General features: G+C 39.8%; 1 protein-coding gene and 1 long non-coding RNA gene across 25 annotated transcripts in view; one reads left to right on the top strand and one right to left on the bottom strand.

Annotated features, from left to right (window-relative positions):
- The window catches only part of ADGRL2 (adhesion G protein-coupled receptor L2), a 179,634-nt gene that overhangs the window by 73,118 nt on the left and 83,818 nt on the right, over positions 1 to 22,698 (bottom strand). The gene's annotated exons all lie outside the window — the stretch shown is intronic.
- Positions 1,812 to 22,220, top strand: LOC119155706. Of its 4 annotated transcripts, none has more exons than XR_005106811.1 (5): positions 1,812 to 2,145; positions 2,318 to 2,486; positions 4,970 to 5,194; positions 12,239 to 12,341; positions 18,926 to 22,220. It is a non-coding gene; the product is annotated as an uncharacterized LOC119155706 (long non-coding RNA). The 4 variants fall into 4 exon arrangements; XR_005106809.1 differs by lacking the exon at positions 18,926 to 22,220 and adding an exon at positions 13,679 to 16,788; XR_005106810.1 differs by lacking the exons at positions 12,239 to 12,341; positions 18,926 to 22,220 and adding an exon at positions 5,340 to 10,253 and having other exon boundaries at positions 1,814 to 2,145.

The following is a 22,698-nucleotide window of genomic DNA, read 5'->3' as shown; positions in this document are numbered from 1 at the left end:
CCTTGATAGTAAACTTTCACACGAACCAGAGGCTGTCACTTTTTCTATTGAATTAATGATGTGTGGATTAAAACGCCTACCGTACAAAGACGATTATCTGTTAGAACTGCAAAGACGAGCTGTTGGAAAAGATCACGCCAGTGTCGGGATGTGGCTCCCTGCCAGCCAGAGCCCGTCTTCCCGTCTGCCCCTCCGCTACCTGCATGGCCCTGCCTTCCCCTTTGCACCAGCACCAGCTTTTGTCCGACTTGTGTAGTAAACTAATGCAAGGGGCTGGTCTGACACTAACCTCCCGCTGCTGCAGAAGAACCGATGAGGTCTCTCAGGACCAGCTCCTTGGCCAGGCAGGAATCCACCCCAGCACAAGGGGAAGGTGAAGACCAGAGCGCAGTAACCGGGTCTGCCTTTACTTTACATTTCATGGAACCATATCCTACATGAAACCAGTACTGTCACTCTGCCAATATGTTTCAGTATTTGTTAATAAGGGAAGAAGCCATATCACTGTGGAAAGCACCACAGAGTTCCATCTCAAAATCACTCCTGGCTGTCGGTTTGGCTGCACATGCCGTGTGCAATCGCAAACACTGTTATTAGAGGCTTGCTGAAGTATCATGAGCAGAAAGCTGGAAAGAGCTAAAACACGAATCCACCACATTAACACCCTACATGTTCCTCCCATGCAGCAAATTAATACAATGAAGACAGAAGCTGCTCACGGCTCAGTGAGGGCGTGAAATGGGCACAGAGAGGGGTACGCACAAAAGCCCCCCCCACGCATGCATGTAGCAGCTCCTTTCATTAATTACCATCACGACAGGCGTGGTGGGACCAAATATAATGCTGCTAGTGACTGTCATTCCTACATCCTACCACTCCCGTCAAATTTAATGCCGTCCACATAAAGCTCACCCCTCCATCGCGCGGCAATGGTGCCTGTATCTCCTGCACTCCACAGGGCTTCCTCCGGCATCAGCAGGACCTGGCCGGGGGAGTCCCCATGCCCCCCCAGACTGCTGGGTTTGGGGCAGCAAGCGGGGGGAACAGCAGCCTTGGTTGTCCAAAGGGGAGTTTTGCAGAAGGCAGGCGGGGAGGGGCAGGGTGGGTAGGATGCAGCTACCGAGGTGTCGGTGGCTACGCATGCAGTGCGGCTGCAGCAGCAGGTCAGACGTATGTATCGTTACGGGGCCGGGGCTGACAGACCCACACCGAGCTACCTGTGACAAGCACAAAACCCTTACTGCAGATCCTGCAGCACGGCCTCCATGTCTGCTAGGAAATACCCTGAATTCAAATACAAGACCTCCGCAGTTCGTTACAGAGATCCGCTGCCTGTAAACCTTATTTCATCATCTATGGCAAGTGCTAAAAGTACTAGAAATGTGGTTTATCCTGCAATTTTCCTCCCTGCAGACATCCATGAGAAGTTCTGTATTAGGATAAACATTAAAAATACTAGAGCAAGGTTAGATCGCTTCGCAGGCAAAAGGTGACACACCTGAGATTGTAATGCAGGTGTTAGATTGCAAAAGCAGCAAGCAGTAAAGCAAAACAGTGCAGCATGCGCTAGGTGGGAAGACTGCTCTAAGGAATCTCTATGGCACAAAAAGAATTTTAACTAAATAAACGAAATAAATGTAAAGTCTCCTAACAAAGCTGCCGTGATCTTTATGGTGAAGTTTTATTTGTAATTTTTTTCTATCAACAAAGAAAAAATAAGCGTATCAACAAAGTGTAATTCAATCCATCTTGCAACCCTGACAATCGAAGAAAGAACTAGTGGGAGGCCCTGTGAGCGAAAAATCAATATTGCAGCTTTGTGCCGTGCAAATGTGAATACTGCCAAATAGCAGTGCTTAGGGTAAAATGAACTGTTTTGCTCCATTTTCTCCTCTCTGAACAAATGATTTTGAAACGACAGCTTTTTTTGGAGCTATAAAACATCAAGCAATAACTCCCTGCGCTTTAGGCAAGTGATTGGAATAAATACCTCTTGGCAACAGGTGCAATGACTTAGGACTGAAATTCATTTACATTCAGGAGATAATTCCTGATAAACAGATGCACTGCCACAGGATGGAAGTTTGAACGACCAGCATCTGAATGCTATTGCCGGCTTCTGCATCATTCCAGAGCTTTTTCAATGTAAGTATGTGGCTCTGTCAATAATTACTGTTGTCACTGGTAACTTTCTATCTCCAGTGCAATTTCTCATGAATATTTTCAATACTGTATTTTCTAACCATCCTGCGTTCAACCTGCAGCTTGCCTTACTGTACCTTGCATAAACCTATTTTGTTTGGCTGCCCTCCTGCAGCTGAAGTCAACATTCCTCATCTTCCTGCTAATTGCTTCAAGGCAAACTGTGCCATGGATGACACGGCCCCTGCTGTCTGCCGCCCAAAAAACCCAAAGTGCTTCCCGACTGCAAAGACCTTTCTGGTGCCTGGGCTGGGACTTCCAGCGCAACCTAAACATTAACTCAAGTAAGCATCTATTACCAGATGCAACATATGCCATCTCTGATTCATTTGCGTTTGTATATATTAATCAGTGTTGTGTGTGTTGTTGTTTTTTTTAAAAAAAAAGAAAGAAGATTAATACCTAATGAGAAAAAGGGCATGGCTTCTGTCCCGCTGACTATTTTGATTATAGAAAAGCTTCCTGGCAAACATATGTTTCCTGCACATTTTATCTGCTCACAAATTGGTTGAGTGCAGACTCTTTATTGCAAGAAAAAAATAAACTGCTTTTGCAAAATCACATTTCTAAGAAAAAAAGGTAGAGGGGTTTTTTAGTGGCAATATACAATCTTAAATGCTTTATTGTAGAATCCATGTAGAAAAACAGAGGAAAAAAATGTAAATGAAACATCACAAACAAAACTCTTTCCTCTTATACTTTAGTCCATGAAAGGAAAAAACACAAGTCCCATGAAAGAAATGTAGCTCAGAACCGTGTTTCAGAGATATTTTAAATTCACATTTGGCTAAAAATTGTTTCATGTAAGTTTGCAATGCCTTATTTACTATTTTACTGTCTTGGTTCCTTCATAGAGACGATTTGTCTTTAGAAAGATAACCTAAATTTGTCAAAGTGCAAAGAAAAGTTAATAATTCACAGCATCCTGCCCACTAGCATGCCATCTTTTTGAGCTGTCAATATTAAGAGTGTGTGCTAAGTTTGGTAGATAAAAGCAAAAAGGCACCACCACATCTGAATGTTCACCCCATACAGAGGAAAAATAGTGGAATGTAAACAGGCTAACATCAGTACTCCTCAACATCAGAAGCAAGGAACCTTTGATTAAAACTTAAAGCACAGAGAAAGTCAACATGGAAATATAAAATTATTTCAAAGAATGCAGATACTGGAAGAACTGAGAATCCAAAACAAATCTTTGCAGAAATAAATATATATGTCTCTGCAAGCAAGGAAATAGTACTTCTTGTGTTACTTGGCTCTAACAGAAAGGTCTTTTGAAAAGAGCACATCTTTTCAAACAGAATGTTTACAGTTGTCTCTTTCACAATCTCTTTTATTTTACGAAATCATGCAACATGATGATTCAAGTTCTACACAAGATGAAGTGCTGCATCTGGGGCAGCATTTCAATAATATATGTTCAACAAACGCAAAGCCCGATGAAAACTCTGCTGAGAATCCCCTCCCTTTCCCAACGAAGCGCGTACGTGAGCGCGTGGAGGGTGCAGAGACAGCTGAACATACTTTGCCATCTGAAAATCATGCAAATGCTCAACATGGGCTCCACAAAGCTTTTATAATTCCGCAGAAAAGCCTTAGCACCCTGCAGTTTCTAAAGAAACCCATGAACTCTGTCAAGGGAGACTTTTCTCCCCATCTCTCAGCACTGTATAAATTTCACACAGACAAGCGTGTTATTTTGTTAAACAGCTTTTAAATTATCCAATCCTGGTCAACAGATCACTACCAAATACTACAAAGATAGAGGCAATTTAAATGACAACTGTGCTTTCTAATTCTATCTTTGAAGGAAAAAAGTCATCCTGGCAAGCATGTCTATTAAAAGATTACATTGGCACAGTAAGAGCTTCTGATACTGCACAGAGGTCTGGAGTTCACAGCACTCAGCTCTTCTTTCAGGGAAACCCGGCAGCCAGCGCACAGCCAGCCCGAGCTGCCGCCCGGCAGACAAAACCCCACTGTTCAGTCAGGGTCAAATTAGGCAGGAAACGATCATTTCCAAAATATTCTCCTGCAGCTGTATTCTTTGCCATTTTCATTTAAGATGCTGGAAGGAGGGGACAACTACAGAAAAGGGATTATGTAGTGAAGGAAATTATTTTCTAGCAAGAAACATCTTCCTCATTTTAACTCATTCGTAGAAATGGAATTAACTCAAAACACGGTACATGAAAGGATGCTCATTATTTGAACTTCAACAAGGAGGTCCAAAGTCCTAAGGAACAGACTTCACAGTTTAAATTGCACTGAAGCAAAACAACTATTTCATTGAACAAATCAGCTGTGAGGGGTGATTTTTAACACTGGTTTCTAGAATTCAATTTCTCAGACATCCCGTTTCATATTTTAATTAGCTAAAATCTGGAAGCCTGTCTCTTAAAAGATTGAAATAGGAATTGCTATCAATAAAAGCTTTTAGGAATTTTAAGTAATTAATGGTGGCTTTTTATAAATATTTTTACATGTTATTAGATTTTGATTTAACCTTTAAAAAAATACGATGTTCAAAATCTGTCAAATTTTAGTGTTTTTCAAATTCAGTGTGAGCAGCAGAATTACAACTGTACGTAATTTTCTGTAATTACATACTCAATACTCGGAGTACATAAACATACAGCAAGGTATGTCTGATTAAAGAAATTCAGGACAAACTTCTGAGTTACGCCCTCTGACTCACCCCAGGACAGCTCCTGCCTTCTAGGTTCACTGAAACTTATTACAATTTTCCTTTTACCTTTTCCAGTCTCCATGCAATTCTCAAAAACATCCCTGTGAGGCTCTCTTCAGCAAAAAACGAGTCAGGGCTTACCTGCTTTCTGCACCTTGTTGAATGACTCAGCAAAGCCTGAAGTGAGCAGCAGCACCTCAGCCTTTTAATGTAACACCGTCGACTGGCAAGGATCTCATTCAAATTCTCCTAAACAGCTCTCATCTCTCATTCAACAGGGCAAGAACATGCCTCTCCAAGGTAGCAGAATTAAGGGGATTTCTGGATTGTGTTTTTGTTGGGGTTTGTGGGTTCTTGTTGGTGTTTGGGTTTTTTTTTTGTTGTTGGGATTTTTTTGGTGATCGGGATTTTGGGGTTGTTTATTTATTTTTTTTGTTAATAGCAGAAGAGAAAAGAGTGCTACATTGACAGACAAGTACACCAAAGTCCTTCAATCATCTGGAACAACAACAGCCCAGACAGCAGCCATGCACACATCCCCACATTAGTCCATCATGTCTCAAGCCTATGGGAAAAGAGAGAGTTTGGTCTTCAGACCCATTTAATCTTTCACCTGCCTGCTGAGGCTGCCACAAGAGTGCTAATTAATGCTCAACGTGAAAACAGGCTTCTGCACTTTGAAACCGGCCACACTGAAATGGGACAGAAACCAGTAATTCCTTTAATGAACGTCACCAAACCAAAGCTTGGTTCCTGGCAGCGTTTTAGCAATGCCTACATAAGGCAGATGGAAACCATGTGATCTAAACATGAAAGTCTAAATATCTAGTGTAAAAATATGTGTGTTGTTCAGTTCTCACTTAGAACCAAATTTATTCTCATATGTATGCACCTTTCCCATCCCTTTCAGTGGGAGCTCTATGCATGAGAGCAAAACTTTGCCCTCATATCTAAAATTATCCCAGTTTGAAACAGTATTCATCTGTCAATGATACTTCTTTTCTTTTGCCAGCCAGATGTCTGTTCTCAGGCTGCAAGAATCTCCTTCCTTTTTTCCTTCAGATCATACACGCTTGATCCTATGCCAGCTTGCAAAAAGCACTCTACCCTTTTCTTTCTTGCCGTTAAACACATTGCATCTTCAAAATTTCTCAAGGCAAATAAGTCCCATGGTCTCTGTAAATCCCCCTCACGGAGGTTATCTCCAGTTTACCAACTGTGAACTCTGAGCACACCACCTGTCAGGAAGGAGAAGCTTCTGAATCAGAAACAACCTCTGAAACAGGGAGGTAAGACACACAAAGGCTGGTGTCAGAAACGTTGTGTCAACAGGATTTCCCATTGAATTATTTCCTCTGCACAGGATACTGGTAGCAGAATAAAAATAAATATTCTTTTATTTTCTATAAAATCGTATTTTGACAACAATTTATATTTCCAGTTATCTTATTCATTTTTGATTGGAAACCCTGGGTTGAGGAGGGGCAGAGGAAGAGGAAGAAAGGGGAATTTCCATCAGCAGCATTCAGGGTGAACAGCTGACAAAAGAAACATGGGTTTTTTTGCTTCATCTTTAAGAAACCCAAAGCCTTGTCACTTCAGCAGTTGATAGAAACCATGCAGAGGTGTACCATTTCCTTGGGAATATGTGCACTGGTGAAAGTTAAATCATTCCAGCAGGTGACACACTGGGTGCCAATAAATAACCCTTGGTGTGCTGTGTGCATCGCCTTCCTGAACGGGTTATACCCTAACCTGTGTTATGAAAGCAAAACATTAGATCTCACTAGAATGTAGAAACTAGATCCTGATAATTCTAGGTCATTTTAAAGAAAATCTTATTCTAAAGTGCCAGAGTTTAAAATACCAAATACAGACCTAATGCTAAAAAAAAAATTAACACAGATTTAATTAAAAATATTGGATGATTTCTACCACATTGTAATATTTGAGATCACAGTTGTAAAATTACAAAGGGGCATTTACTTGTTTACAAACAGAATTATACAGACATTAGAAATGGAATCAAGCAAAAATGTAAGAGTTCATATACTCCCTTTTATTTCAATGAAATGATGGGGTGGAGTCAATTGTCACAGTATAATTTACAGTGGAAAAATTATGTGGTTAATTTTAATGACGGCAAGCCACTTAAAGAGTGCTTATGAGTATGCAAATAGCACAGCAATCCCCCTCCTCATTCAGTATAGCTTCTGAAACATTTCTGAGGACTCGAACCACCCATGGAAACATAAAGGCTCAAGATCTTGCAGGCGAAAACTGTTAAACCAAAATACACAGCCATCACCTTTTGAAAACAAGAAGGGCAATGTGATGAACGTACTTTCAGGTAAATGTGCCGTCACTTCAAATATTCCCACAAATAGATATGAGACAAGAGTAGCAAGCAATCTTGGAAAATGCCTGTCAGAGCGAAAGGCTCTCTTTCTGACCTTACCTTCTCTGAAACATTTGTGGATTTCTGAAAGACTGTTATAGAGCGGAGAGGTATATACCATGCATAGTTTTTACAACATACTTTAAGTTCTGGCTCATTCCAGGAATTGTGGAATAATCCTATGTTGATACTTGACAGCATGCTCTAAATAATAAATTGCATGAAGAAAGGAAAACTATTTGTTTATCAATAAAAAGGTAATTCAACAAGTCCTAAGGAATATACGCAGTTCTAACATCTTTCTTGGGCAGCAGGGAGCAAGAATGGCAACCGAGGTACCATTTCCTGAGTAAATAATGGAAATATGCACCTCAGCAACCCTGTCAAACTGCTGTTAATCACCTATAAAGGAACTGCATATCCATATGCCTCACTGCAGATGTGAAAGACAAGGGAGATAAAGTGACAGGATAGCTAAATTCCACCTGGACTCAAATTCAGGGCTTCTGAATTTGGATTCTGGTTTTTAATCCTGGAATTTGTGTCTCCCACCCCAGCTGTCGCAATGTGGATGTAAGCATGCTCTCAGCTTTTAGCAAACTAGCTAAGGAGAGCTCAGATGAAAGAAATGAAAAATCACAATCCCCAAAATCTCTCTCCGAGTACTAAGACAGAAAGTAAACAATTTTCCATAATTATGTCGTAAGAGTTCCATAATTAATGCTATTTACATTAGAAAGTAACAAAAGGGATGAATACACACTGTAAAACAACACAGAAAGGAAAACTTTGCATTTGCTAATTACTTCTATTTAGCAGCACAAATCTAATAGCTGAAAGACTGTGCTTCCAAAGTTGTTCATTGATCTTCATACCACCAATAATAAAGGACTAGGAAAGCTCTGCACCAGACCGCAGAAAAATCGTCATTAGGTGCTCAAGTATAAGCTCAATAACTAGCAAAACAGAAGTACGGCACCGTTACTACAGACATGGAAGGTAATTTCCTCAGTAATTAACGTATTTTGCATAGTGCTTCACTGTACCAGGTCACACCATTCTCTTTTTAAAAAAATCTTTCCCTATGTGTCTAAAGCAAGTGTTTGAGGAGAAGGCAGCTGTGAAGTATAAAAGATCTGATTGCTCCACTTTTTTCCACACCAACTAAACCAACACTTTCCTACCGAAAGCACCGTGTTCTCGTGATACATTATTTAGGCGTACAAACAGACAGACGGTTTCTGCAAGTCAGAGGGGGGGACAGCTCCTGATCTCACCGCCGGGCCGGCAGGGAGCAGCGGGGCTGCCCAGGAGCTGCGGGTCCCACCGGGCTGCCGCCTCCTTGCCACCCCACAGCAGCAAAGCCAGCCTTGCCCAGCCTGCTGCCAGCCTCTGCTCGAACCCACCGGGTCCCTGCGCTCATCGATCCGTTTACATTGTTGTTTCTTCTACAGCGGTGAGTTTTATTAATCAAGATAATTTCCAGAGCGAGCTCAGAGCGTGATCAAAGCAGTCGTTATGGCAGCGTAATTGAGGAGGGAGTTGTTAATCTGCTGGGGATGCCAAGGAGGGAAGGAAAAGGTTAGGGGTGTCCAAAGGAGGCAGGAATGAGCAGGTGTTAGGGTAACTATTTAAATTAGGAATCCTGACATAATCATTTATAATGGAGGCTTTAGATTCCCTGGAAGGCACTAAAGCTGGATATCCTATCTACTCTACTCAGTAAGCAAGCTGCATTTCTTTCGGCACAAACAGTAATTTTAGTAAGTCTACACTGCCACAAAGCAAGCTGTGTTTAATGAAACTGTTCTCTGCGACTTATACTATCCCATGGTACTACTGCAGTGCCCTTTCCATCTCTGCCACTGCTGAACCTGAAGTCCAGATCTTTACCGGCTTTCAGCAATGTAGGGCGCATGCTATCTTTAATTACACAATAAGGACAACGTTTGAACTCCAAAATACCAAAGAACCCTATTTTTCACAATGGTTTTCACATACACAAGCCTCTAGAGGATTACAAGGATACTTTATGAATCAAATGCAAAATACAGAAATAGTATTATCTCTCACTGAAATGCTGTCATCTCTGAAGGATGTGTTGAGATCCAACATTATACAACTCTTCATAGTAGTAATTTCGTAATATTTTATCTACTTGAAAATAATAGGGAATTTTCGGTAAGCAAAATCTTAATTACCCCAATTAAGTTCTCATCCTGCATCACTAATGTCACTGGGAGCTTTGTCATTAACCTCAATGAGTGCAGGATAGATTCCTTAGAATTTAACCTGGACACTCAATATTCTTGTTCTAATGAAAAATGCATTAACGAGCTTCATTAGACTACTCCATTTTAAAGATGCATCTTCAGCAGCCAGTTTCCCTCAACAGCCTAATGGGGCACTGGTGCATTTCTGAACTGGGACTCGACACAAGAGTGGCTAGGTCACTGCAAGTCTTTTTATTGACTCAGCAAGCTCAATGAGCTTCATGCTTAGCCCACCAAGGGATAAGCAACACCTCTTGACTCACTTCAGGAACTCCCCGAGGTAAAGATGACAAAACGTGTATAAATTTTTTAAATTAAAACTGGGGTGGTACATCTGAAAGAGTACATGTAGTGAAATAAACACAATTAGAACTAAAATTCTTCCCTATAATTAAAAAATGACACATTTTTTCTATATGGTCTGCATGCAGGATCCTCAACCCATTTCAATCACTACCTTTTTTCCAGTCATCTACTGGGACACATTATGGGAAAACTAGTGATCTTCTGTGACCTTCATTTTATTTTATTAAATGCAGCAGACACCTCGTGCTGAATATGAAATAAAAAATATGCAACCCAGTAAAGTACTTTAAGAAAAAATGCCCTTTGGAGAACCCAGTTTCAGTCTTGATATATAATGACACAGATTTGCCTATGACATTTGAATAAAAATCTCTGTTATATATATTATTGTGTTCAAAATTCTATTCTGAATTACTAAATTTAGAACAGGCCCTGTAGATCACGATTCAGTCAATGCTTTATAAATGTGGGAAACGCATATTTGAAATACATGTGAAGGCAGAGCAGACTACCTGCACTTCCCACCTTTAGCCACATTTTAGGAGAGAATTTCTGTTTTCAAATAGCTATCCAACCGGTAGTAGTAAAAAACCTCCCAAGTATCTTTGTTTACACAACAGTCGCTGATGTATTGCTAATAAAGCCTTCAAGGAGAAAATAATGTGAATTGCCCAAGCAAGAGAAACTAGCACTTGCAGGTACCATTTTATCTTTCCCATAGCTCTAAGGACAATCGAGAAGTATCACTTGTTGCAGTCCTTGCCTTTGAAAAACTGGGGGTAGGGAGGGTGGACGGGCAGGTGGTGAGTGCAGATGTCTATTATCGCTGCTAGTAAGGGCAGATTAACAAGTCATCACCCAACATAATACCCACAACTTCAGTTAACTGCTGTCTAAGCAACCTGCCTAAAATTCCAAATGCTAAATTCCCAGCCTAATTTGTAGCTGGTTTAAAGCTGCATCAGTTTGGGATAGGTGTAGCTGGTTGTAACAATAGCACGGGGGTATTAAAATTTGGACAGGAGGGGGGTTATGGAAATCTCTCTCCTTAATTAAATCAGAGAATGAGAGTTTGAAGTGGTAAATAATAAATCACAAAGAATCCTCAATCTGGTTGTCAAGGAAACCAGTATGCCTCTGCCATAATTGCTGTGAGCCCAATCTTGCCCTTTTTGACACCAAGCCTTATCATGCATTCTGGTCAGAGACTGAGAAAGTAGCTTTTCCATTCCTCTCAGGCAGCCCTGTACCAGCAGGGAGCTCGCCCGAGCAGGGCTGCACCACGGCGGCGCTCAGCACCATCCGCCTCCCGCCCACAGAGGGTACCAGAGCAGGCAGCGCCGGCACACAGCCATCACCTCCGGGGATGAGAAATGGGACCGGCCAGCCTGGCCATGGCATTGGAAGGTCTCAGCAGCTGTGCTTACTAGAAAGGCACTTCTAACCCACTGTTGCTAACGTCTTAAGCCTCGTTATCGCAGCTTGTCACAAGTCCCAGGAATTTCTAGTTCCCTTGCACCCCTGCTCCCCAGAGCACATCCTTCTGGAAGCAAGAAACAGCCCTTCGTTTCACTCATGGACACGTAAGATGCTTGTGAAAGAGACGAACAGGGAAAGGGAAGTACAAGACAAAATAAATGCTTTCAAAAGCACAGTAACATAGATTAAAATTTGACTCCATGCCAAGCTGTTCAGATAGCTTACTGCATCATTGTCTTTTTCCTCTGTGATGATAATTACCTTTTATAAACATATCCAAACTTGTTTTTTCCTTCTGTTTTTGGTGTAATCACACATCACCGCTGGACACGCACCAAACTTTGAGCATAAGCAATTCCCAGTACTTCAACACCAGGAAGGCCAAAAAGGGGGAAAAGCTATATTAGTGTCTCTATCTCATCCTTCAAGAAATCCTGAAGCTGGTTTTAAAGGAAGTATCTTCAAAGTAAGGAAATAGGAGGAACAACAGGCAAGTACATTATGTTCCCAGCTGACTTCAAGCAAAAGAAAATCAAGAGAGACAGAGGATTGCGGGAAAGAAGAGAAATTAAAATCTCCTTTTCGGAACTACAGAGAGAAAAAGATTATCAGATAGGTTTCTAAAGGAAGAATTGCAACTGATTCTTGTTTGAAATGCTGCAACTAGTTGATTGTCTCCTTGTTATTTTACCAATGGATAAATCTTCTTTCAAATCCTAATCCTACTGCAAGCAAAACACCACCACCATCAATTTCTTTAATGTATTTAAATGTTTAATATATTTAAATTCAGTGTTAGCAAAATACATTAAAAGTAACAAGGCTGATAAATCCCGGTGATTTTAATACTTTGGTGTATGCCATTCCAATGATCTTTGTTTCTTTCAGTACTTAAAGAATGCAAAGGATTCAGCTCAGGATCCACATTTCAATGGAACGTTCTGGATATCTGCTATATAATTCCTGAACTTTATCTTGACATCACACCTGGGTAAATGTCATTTACAAATTTATTTTTTATCCATTACTCAAAGGGGTATAACGTGTTAACAGCGCTTCCTTCTGTCTGGCTACTACTCAAAGAAAGCTATTTATTTCATTTTATTGACTCTAGCAACTGTCGTACCTTTTTTGATTTTGGTTGGTAGATAAACCAAGCATCTCAAGAAAATGTATGGTGCCACACAGTTTTTCTGCTGTAATATTCAACCCAACACAAGCTAAGGATGTTAGTAAAAACCTTTGTTCCTCAGATCTGTAGACAAGCAATACGTAAAAAGCAATAAATGCTTGTTGCAGAGCGGTCTCAGTCAAAACACAATAAACCTTTCCCCAAACCCAACCCAAATCCCATCCATATTCCTCTTCCCAGGAAGCACAGTGTAGGTGTTTGTAGCTATGAGAGCTCAAGCAAATTCATCTTTGATCTTTGTTCCTAAACAATTCATAGGATCATAGTTCATCATGAGATAATTCAGGCTGAAATGGACTCCTGCCTCTTCTTATTAGCTCAGAATATTCTTTAATCCAAATACCTCATCCAGGTATAAAACCTAAATTACATATAGGAAGAATTATTCCTACATAATTTAAAAATTGAAGCCCCTATATTTGTCATCCCTGTTTAAAAGGCACAATTATGGATTAATTATAGCAAATTACAATAATGCCTATTAATATCTGTATCACTGTATATGCCTCTAAAATTCGATCACCTTAAGAAAAAAAAAATGAAAAAGATAAATAAAGGTTTCCATTAGAAAAGATAATGCAAAAGCAAATGAATATGCCATTTGGGTATAAACATGCTCATTTGCAAAATACACATGTAGCATCCATCAGAAGGAAAAAGGCCTTTAGCTGATTTACAGATAATTTACTACGGCACACTCTTACCACTATTTTATTCTTATTTGAAAAATTAGTCTAGATTCCTGAGCACAGTGACAGCACCAGTTTATTTTTATGTCTTTTGCTAAATTTCACTGATCTTGAACCTTTAGGGCTAAACATCTCTGTGACAATCTATTTCTGTCATCCAAGAGTTTTTGCATCCTTCAAGATTCAAAGAACGGTGTAACCGGCTTTCCCAGTGACACAACATGCTGGAGAAGGAGTTCAATATTACCCAGACCCTGCTCCATCATAATCCACTGTGAAAAAAATACCTCCATCTCTTCTGTTGGTAGGAAGCCATAACAACCTGGTATTTCTCCTCTGAACAATTTTCCAGGTGGTCAATTTGATTTGTCAGTTCTTTATAATTTTTATGTCCTCTGTTTGAGCAGTCTCTATCCATCATCGTTTGTCTTCACCTTTTTTCCTTAGACTCCTGCGATTTTGAACAAAAGCCTTCAAACCTCTTACTCTCTGCAACACTAATCCCTGGACTTCAATAAACTTTGCTGTTATGCGAGGAGTTTTTGTAAGGCATTATTGGGTCTTACTCTGAAACCAACTTGTTACTCGTATGGTATGAACCGGCACAGAGGCAGTTTGTCCTGTCGCGGTGAAAACCGAGGGCGTCCCATCCCTTGGTGGCTGTGCCAGCCTGCACGGTGCAGCAGCGGGCACGGTGCCTCCCTGCCTGCCGCAAGCTCCAGTGCACCGTTCGTGCTTCAAAGTGGCCAAGAGCTGCGCTGCGAGCTAGCGCCAAGCCGACCAACTGTGGCCACACCTGGGTTTATTAGGTTGGGTGAGGTACTACTATGCCGTGGATAAGCAGTTTCTAAACAGTTCTGAGCTGAAATGCAATTTTAATATGTCCCTGTACAGTATCATTCAGAAATAGCCACAACTCTCTCCTGCAGTAGTTATGAGAAATGGTTATTAATTTTAATTGGCTTAAGCTAGCTTTTAGGGAAATTATATCTTCAGGCTTCATCACCTATCTGAATAGCCTCTTTTTGCAGTTACCATTGCTATTCACCTATTAAGAAATACAGGCAATACGTTCTGTATTTCCTCACAGCTTACCAACTATATTAAGCAAAGATGGCTGGAAGCAAAACAGAAATTAAAAATTAAAGGCACTTTGAAACAAACTGGCTGTGATGCTCATTGATAGGCAACTTATCCATAGGCCTCTTTCTGGGAGAACAGGACAAGACTGAAAACTCCAAAACAGCAAACCACAGCATTTCCCTTTGTGAAAACTGCATAAACTTTATGTTCAGGAACAAGCTCTGGGTACAGGGCAATGTTTCAGTGACTCTCCTTTCCCAATTCTCCTTCCAGGCCCCTGATGGAATTAGATATAGTTTGCAATCCCCCATTCAAAACAAACCTAAAAATTTTCCTTGTATCAGATTCAACACAAAAACATCCTAGATACACAGGACTGATAATTTTAAAGGTTACCACTGCTAATGCTTTTGCAAGACAAAATGTTTCCCATTGTCATGAGAATTGTACGGACTTATAAATCAGAAGCCCTTCAATTTTTACAGTTCAGCTTTAAGCATCTTCTCTTAGTCTTTGGACACTAACGCTGTAACAGCCACAGGTGACAGTATCAGAAGAAGAAACGAGGGTCATCTCACCCAGGTAGCTAGTGAGAAGCTTTACGAGGGCTCTCCCACCAGCTTTCTTCACCTGCATAGCAATAAACCAGCCCATGGGACAGAGACAGGAGCTAAATTTGTTCAAGTCTTGCTCAGTAGGGTTGCTGGAACTAGGACATTGCAGAACATCACAGTCGAGGCAGTTTGGCCACAAAAAACAAATTTGGCACCACTATGAAATACCTGACAGTCTGGAGTCTAAAACTTAATCAGTTCTGAAGGTCTGTGCTTTATGAAGAGTAACCACTAAGACACCAGCAGAATAATTCAATGAAGTGGAATCTGTGGCTTCAAGTTTTTTTTCTGAAAATATCATATTTTCTCTTAGGCTTGCAAACAGTTTTCACAAGTGGCCTTTACAAGGAGTAATTTAGTAAACAAAAAAAAAATACCTTGTGAATTAAAACTACTTTAAATAGAATCCATTGTGACCACAATTCATATTAACATGGCAAGCTCTTTACAGAACGCCTTTTCAAGGAAAGAAATATATTCCTTGTGTGTTCAAGTATAGAGCCATAAACCATATGAGACCCTATTTATTTCAAATTTCCCATGATGCCATTTACTCCAGCTTTTAACCTTTTATGTGACATTGAGCTATTTTACAATCATAAAATAGTAGAAAAAACGACCTGTTAATTTGAAAGGGACACATTACAACATCTCTCCCCGGCACTATAATATTTTAATTTCTTTTTTCAAGGCAAACCAGTTGGAAAGTGACCATCTGCTAGTCTCTTAGCACTATTCAAGCAAAGTAATGCACAAAATGTCCTCCTTTCCCAGCAAGAGTAGGACCATTAACTGAGAGAAATTTAGGATATTGTCATGTGAGTTTAACAGATTGATTTGCAACAAAATAAAAACTCAATGTCTTTAATTACTGCTAAATATACTTGGTGATACAAAACTGCTGTGTATTGTGTGACACCTAGAGCAGTACAAGAAATCTGAACCTTTCCAAGAAATAATTTAGTATTATCAAATTTCCTATGCAAATTGTGTTCTTCTATTTTGAGCGTTCAGCTAAATGCAAGCACACTTTTACAAGTACAGTTCTATTTCTCACTTCACAATACACAATGTGCTTTGGACACCGGGTAAGTTTTCAGTATCACTTAAGGTTTTGAATATTTCAAAACAGTTGATAATGGCAGTGAAAGAGGGAACTCGGCAAGCTCTCCAGGCTGATAAATATAGAACTTTTTGGATGAGTAGAGCTCAATGGAGCCATAATCTTGGCTGGCACCTGTACATGATACTGTAACACATACAGCTAGAACTGCAAGTTTGTGAGAATAAATTAAATTAAATTCACATTCATGTTAGCACTTTAAAAGATGTTGTCAGTACAACTTTGCATGCATGCAAGCCACTGCACTTTTGAAAGTTTTACCCTAAATGTTTAGAATTCAAGCACACTGTCTCTAAAGGTTAGGAGATACACCGGCCGTATCTTAATCGGTCTTTATCCACATTATTCATATCTGTACTTTCTCAACATACCTAACTGAACTGCAAATTAGGCTGAAAACGAAGTAACTGCACTTCAAATTGTTAAATTCTAAAAGAGTTTATAGTATCTTGAATTGTGAAATATAGCAGATGTCAAATGCCATTACCAAAATGTATTCCACAGTTGCCTTAAATCTGCAGTATATTTTACTTTAAAAGCATTTTTCTCTTCTTCCTCTTCCTAGTCTCTCTCTCCCTATCAAAAAATAATCAAGCAATTCAGGAATTTACACTAGTAGTAAAATACCTGCTAAATATAAAAGACTTTCTCAGCTGTTTTTTGGAACACACAGATCTTTTTGTCCAGTTATTAATGATGTAGTCATATCTATTTGCCCAATAAATGTGTAAGTCTTACCGCTTTCCTTATTTTTATTTATAAATTTCATAATGGCAGTAAGGCACTTTAAACTGTGTATTTCTCAGGGAATACTGCACTTCAGGGACCGTTAAAAGTCGCTCTGCCTTCAGCCTTTATCACCCTACGTGAGGTACAATAAACACTGAGAAATGTGCTGCCTATTGTGTGCCTTGTTATAAAGCTCCTGTCCAGCAATTCTGCCCTTTCTGCTTGAATTTCCTTTCTTCCCATGCCTTTCTCAGACACGTTCTCAGCAAGTCTAACTGATTCCTAATGATTTTGTATGACAGATTGGTGCTGAGCAGTACAGGCTCAAGTTATGCAACAGCCTCATTCACATGGCTACAAACTCACCTACTCTGTACTCCGTTAAGTCACAAGTACGGAGTACTGCTCACTCCTATGCTGGATTCTGGCCCTTTCTGCCTAAAAATTTGCACTATTCCACAAGAAATTTCCTGTGCTCTTTTCTTGGCATTGAGTTTTCCCAATAACTATGTATTACCAGGTTTCAACTAGTCGAGTAGACCTTGCTCACAACATTTCTTGGGATTCAGGGTACACTACTGATAGAAATTCAAGGAAGACTGTACATCATTCATGTAGCTTCTTTACCACAGGGTCAGATATTTGGGTGGTGTTTTGCAAGGTGCAGAGAAAAGTCCTAGTCAAGCAGTAAACTGCAAAAGCTATGCAGAAGATGGAGTGATCCTCCAAACGTGCTTGGATGCCATGTAGGAATTCAAAAGCAATTTTTACCTACGATTGCCTTAGTTCTCGGGCTGGCTGAATCAGACAAGAGGGGAAGGCTAGATGACGCACAAACTTACCTTGCTGTGAAGACAGCATTATTAATTCTCTGTGTGGCTCTAATTCTCATACAGAAAGCCAGACACACACATAAATAAGTATTTACTTGCCGTTATGCTAATTTTGTTAAAAAACGTCAATAGTTGATCAGCTGAAAAATATGTGCAATTTTGAAAGGCTTTTGAAAACATACATGTCTGACTTGACCTTATGACCATTTTCTCCTTCAGGCAAACCAATATTATAACCAGAACAACATGAGAGGACGAACATTGTTGGGGAGTTGCTCACTGTGCCTGTCATACCCCGTTAATGCAACTTTGATTTGCCTTTGTTCTGACAGTAGCAAACAGCTGCTTGTAAATGAGCCACAGTCCCTGGGCTGCCTCCCATTATTCCACACTTTTGTTTGACAAGGTCACTTGCTGTGGGGATTTTGGGGAGAAAGAGTATGCAGCCTATAGAATTAGAGTTAAACCACAGGCAACCCAGCTTGAATGCTCTTATTATATTTTTTTTCATAGCACCAGCAAAGCAAGAATAACAAAGAGAAAATCTTTTGCTATGTGAGCAAGTCAAACTTTTCTTTTTCCTGTGTTGATTTCATAATCCTAAAACTATCTTATAAAAAGCAAGTCATGTTTCCATAAATCCCCTTTCATTCAAATGTTAACAGGATTTATATGAAAGATGTATTTAATTACAAAACAGGATTAACAAAAACAGATTAATATTGTTTTGTTCATCCGCTACTACAATTCATCAGGAGACAATACCCAGCTATAGCTAACAGCAACTCCGACAAACGCTGCAAAAACATGAAGAAACAATCTGAAAGATTTATGCCCGTTTCCACAGGAAATTGATTTATTTTTGATGGGAACTGAGACAGACTAGTCTTCCAGAAAGAAAAGCATTTCATAAGCAAATTACTGCTATGATAGCTGCCCATTTAAGGACAAGCAGACATTTCTTTGACTTGTAACTTTTATAGCATTGAATTAAACTGTAAAATCAGTTGACGAAGACATTAGGATAGTATCTGGTGCTATCAAATCATCCCGAACCTTCATTTTACATTTTGACCTATGATCTTAAAGACAGTGAAAGCTGTCATTTAGGACAGCCTGCTTCTTTGTGACAACTGTTGCTTCTGAAGCCATACAGGAACAAGGAATAGGTGGTAAATATTCAAAGGGATGGCTGATACTAGGGGAGGAGACAGCCAGTGGCTGTCTGCAACCACAGATGAATCACAGTGGAGCACTTTCAAAATTTACGAGTGAAGACAGAATAGGTGCTAACTCTAAAAATGTCTTTCAGGCTCTTCAAGGAGGGTCACTGAAAACAATGAATGGAAATCAATCCAAAAACCTCCCCCGGCAGCCAACTGCACTATTCCGAAGGGACAGTCCCACCCGATTGTTCAGGCTTTTATCTCATCAGCCCAAAAAGTGACTGAACTCTTCCTGCTCTTAATCGTTTGCTTCCTAGTTTTTTGTTAGGCCACTGGAAGAAATAATGTCTTCATCACAAAGGCCTCTGCATCCGCACTGAAAGAAAAACTTACAGACATTTCTGTAATCTTTGATTTAATTTCCACGTCTCCTGGTGTTCTCAGCAAAAAAGCACGACAACCTTTTGGCAAGTTTACACATCTTCCCTGGATAGACTGAAAACTCTGACTGAGCTTGGAAGACTACATTTATGACCATAGGATGGGGATAGGCAGCCTTCTCCTCTCTTCCCTCTTTCAGATAGTTCAGCTTAAACCTCGCTCTTCACAACAAATCCTTCAACAGCCACCTACGTGCAGGGAAGAGAAGTCTTCCCAAGTTTCAGCTGCAAGTAGTTTCCCTTGTCAAATGCCGGTTATAAAAGACATCGTTAGTGACATACCTGAAATATTCTAACTGAATTACACTTGAATTATCCTCTGCTAACAAGCAGACATCAACAACAACAAAGTCTAATGATAGCTCATGATGACAACACTCACTTTCCAATAAGGCATGCTGAATCCTGGTAGTTGACTGCCAGAGTGCAGGATGGGAGGTTGTTAGCCTCATCAGTATTCAAAAGCAGGCAAATCACTAAAACTCATTTACATCCTTCCATCTTTCTTAGTGCATGTCAACAGCAGGTGGTCTATCGATACTACCTTTGAAATAAGTAGGTGGTTTAAATTGCCTTCAAATTTCAGTAAAAACCCTGAATTATAGAATAGACCTTGAGTCTTAACTTTCCTGTTTTCTTTGTGTGGGCTGTAATAGAACATGAATAAGTACGGCACTTACTTTGTTCATATTTTAATCTACATTAAAAAATAAGTTTTATACATAAACCTAGACACCTTAATCTTGAACGTTAGCAAAGACGGTCACAGACATAACCACCTCAGCAAAGCCAGTTACAGAAGTTTATTTGCAAAGGTTTCAGTAAAATCCGCAGTAGATTATTAAAGATTTCTAGGGATGATTTTTTTTTTTTAAAAAAGCACACATTTTTAGGAAAAGCAGATGAAGACTGACGCTTGAATCCTTCAGTACATGTGTTTAAGTTTCCCTGCTGCTAGCCCACTGGAAGCTACTACTCTGAATAGATAACATTCACTACACACATCCGCGGACATATGTCTCCTATTTTTCTCTGTGGCGCTGTGACTGTTCCTAACAGCCAGTTTAAAAACACAAATGTCTGTTGTCAATCAGGACCGATTTCTGATGATGTGAGAAGAAACACTGCCTAAGACAGGAATCAAGGACATCTTCATGCCCAAAAGAGTACACAGCCAGCAGTAAGCAACATCACAAATGTGTTTATACAAAACCAGAATAGATTAAAGTAACTAAAACCAGCATTCGGTTGCTTTTCCTCTGTGATGTTTGCTTTCACGTTTTGACAACTCCCTCAGAATTTCTGTGCAATTCAGTGTCCGCCAAGATTAATACTTTGATGTCTGGCTTCAAACTTCTATAAAGAATGGTGCCTTTTGAAAGCAAACGCAGAGGTCAGTAACAACTCCCCAGACTCTGCAGATTATGCTAAATTAGCTCCCAGATTTTGGAGAGCGGGTGGAGAAAGCGTAGTACACTGTCCCAGTATCCCTGACAGATGAAGCCAGGGCTGGTCCCCACAAATCCATTACAGCCTGGGAGGGTTCGTTTACTAGCCTATCTGGCCTCGGTTAACCATCAGTGAAAACTGGCACGCACGATTCACATTTAAAGATTTGGGTAAGGTTCCGTTGCTAATACACACACATATTTGTTTATATGAAGGGGATTTTCCTGTTTGGAAAGAGGTCAGGATGCTGAAGGTGCCCCCTGTGCAACCAAGCATAAGGGAGCATGCACTTCACAATGAGTTAAAGATTGTTTAAAGACCAGGACAGTCATTAAGCTGTATTTACTGTCTAGACAGGAATCGCTCCACCTAACCATTCCCAAAGGTTGTTAGCATTTCTAAGAATTAAACAGCAGCAGGAAAAGGTTAAGATCAACTTACTAATTAAGTTACACTCACAGAAATTTGGAGAGGGGAATGGAATGTAAATTTAAATGACATCCCCCAGTCTAAGTACCAATCCTCACATGTGGGTCTTCCTCCACGAAGAGAAACCTTAGGACTGAGCAAATGTATGCAAGGTTGATGCCCAGTCACAGGGCTGCACAAAATGCCACTGGCTTGAGACAGATAAGAGAAACCCCTTTAGAGTTTATCTAAATTACTGGTACACACAAGCAATGTTTTCATTTTACTTCTGTACAGTAAATCTGCTGCCTCCTGGTAAGTACATCCTGTGGTCATTTTTAGCTTTTGGTGTTAAAAGGTGAATTCAAAGCAAGGGCCAAACAATGAGGCATGTTCCGTGCCTAAGTTATGATGTTAATTGTATGATAAAAGCAGAGATTTAGGTCACTTCCATGCTGCTTAGCAAATTCCCAAGAGTACCTGACAGGAAAACAGAACTCCTCCACCAAGCTCCGCTGGCAGCAACCAAGATAAAAGAGATCCCTTCTGGTGACAAGCATTACTCAGAAATTCCTTAGCAAGCAGTGAGACAGGATTGTCTGAGAGATCCCTCACACTCCCAGGATGGACAGAAGGTCTTCTGCTTTACCGGTTCACGTAGGTGGAAACCTTGAGTAAAGCTCAGAGAAGTCTTTGGTTTCGATTACCATATGGTGCTTCTGTGTATGATATGCAATATTGTTTGTGCTTGTTTACATACTGGAGATTTGGGAAGAGTCTGTTGATACAATAATAATTAAATGCTAAGCCAAGGAATAACTGCATGGGCAAAGAATGGGTGGCATGCAGAGCCACTGCCGTCCACACCTCTAAAAACAGAACAGATGAATGTAAATTAAACTGTTTAGAATCATTTTAATTGTTGTTTAGATCAAAGTTCAACTACTTAAATTGTCAGAAAGAAACCTATATTTAGACAACCAATTTATCCTTCCTTACATCTGTATCTTTACTATTGAAGAAAGGATAGCTCACCGATTACCAAATATATTGATAAACATTGATTTTAAACTGAATTTGCACTTCCCTTTGCCAATTTGTAGATACATCTACCTCAATGATATTTCCACTGAGATTTTTACATTCTTCCTCTTTTGTTATACTGTATTTTTTTTCCTTTTAATTAAATGAGTATAAAATCTTACCCTTACTTATGTTGGACCTTTTTCAGGGAAAAGCATACTGGAATTCAACTAAACATGTACTTCTTCAAATCTGGTGGATTATTGCCATTTAAATTAAGTTATCCAACTTGTTTACATTACAAATGTACATACTAAAAAAGCACAGCATTTTCTGGAACAAAAAATCTGAATTGTCTGGGTTTGGTGACCAAGTCATGCAAAATTTGAGAACCAATTTAATCTCATCCTCTTACATCCAAAAATTTAGAGATCAGAAGAAAAAAAAAAGATTTGTCTGCTTTCAGTGTTCCTAGAAAACTTTAACTTTTAACAAACTTGTCAGAGAAGTGGGAAAAACAGAATAAATGGAAATTAAAAATAAATCCCCCACTATTTCCATGCCTGCAGACCGCAGTACTCATGGCTAAAGCTAGTTTA

Source organism: Falco rusticolus, chromosome 11, assembly GCF_015220075.1.
Source record: "Falco rusticolus isolate bFalRus1 chromosome 11, bFalRus1.pri, whole genome shotgun sequence".
NCBI lineage: Eukaryota > Metazoa > Chordata > Aves > Falconiformes > Falconidae > Falco > Falco rusticolus.
The sequence above is the reverse complement of the archived record's forward strand: the minus strand, read 5'-3'. Positions and strand labels throughout refer to the sequence as shown.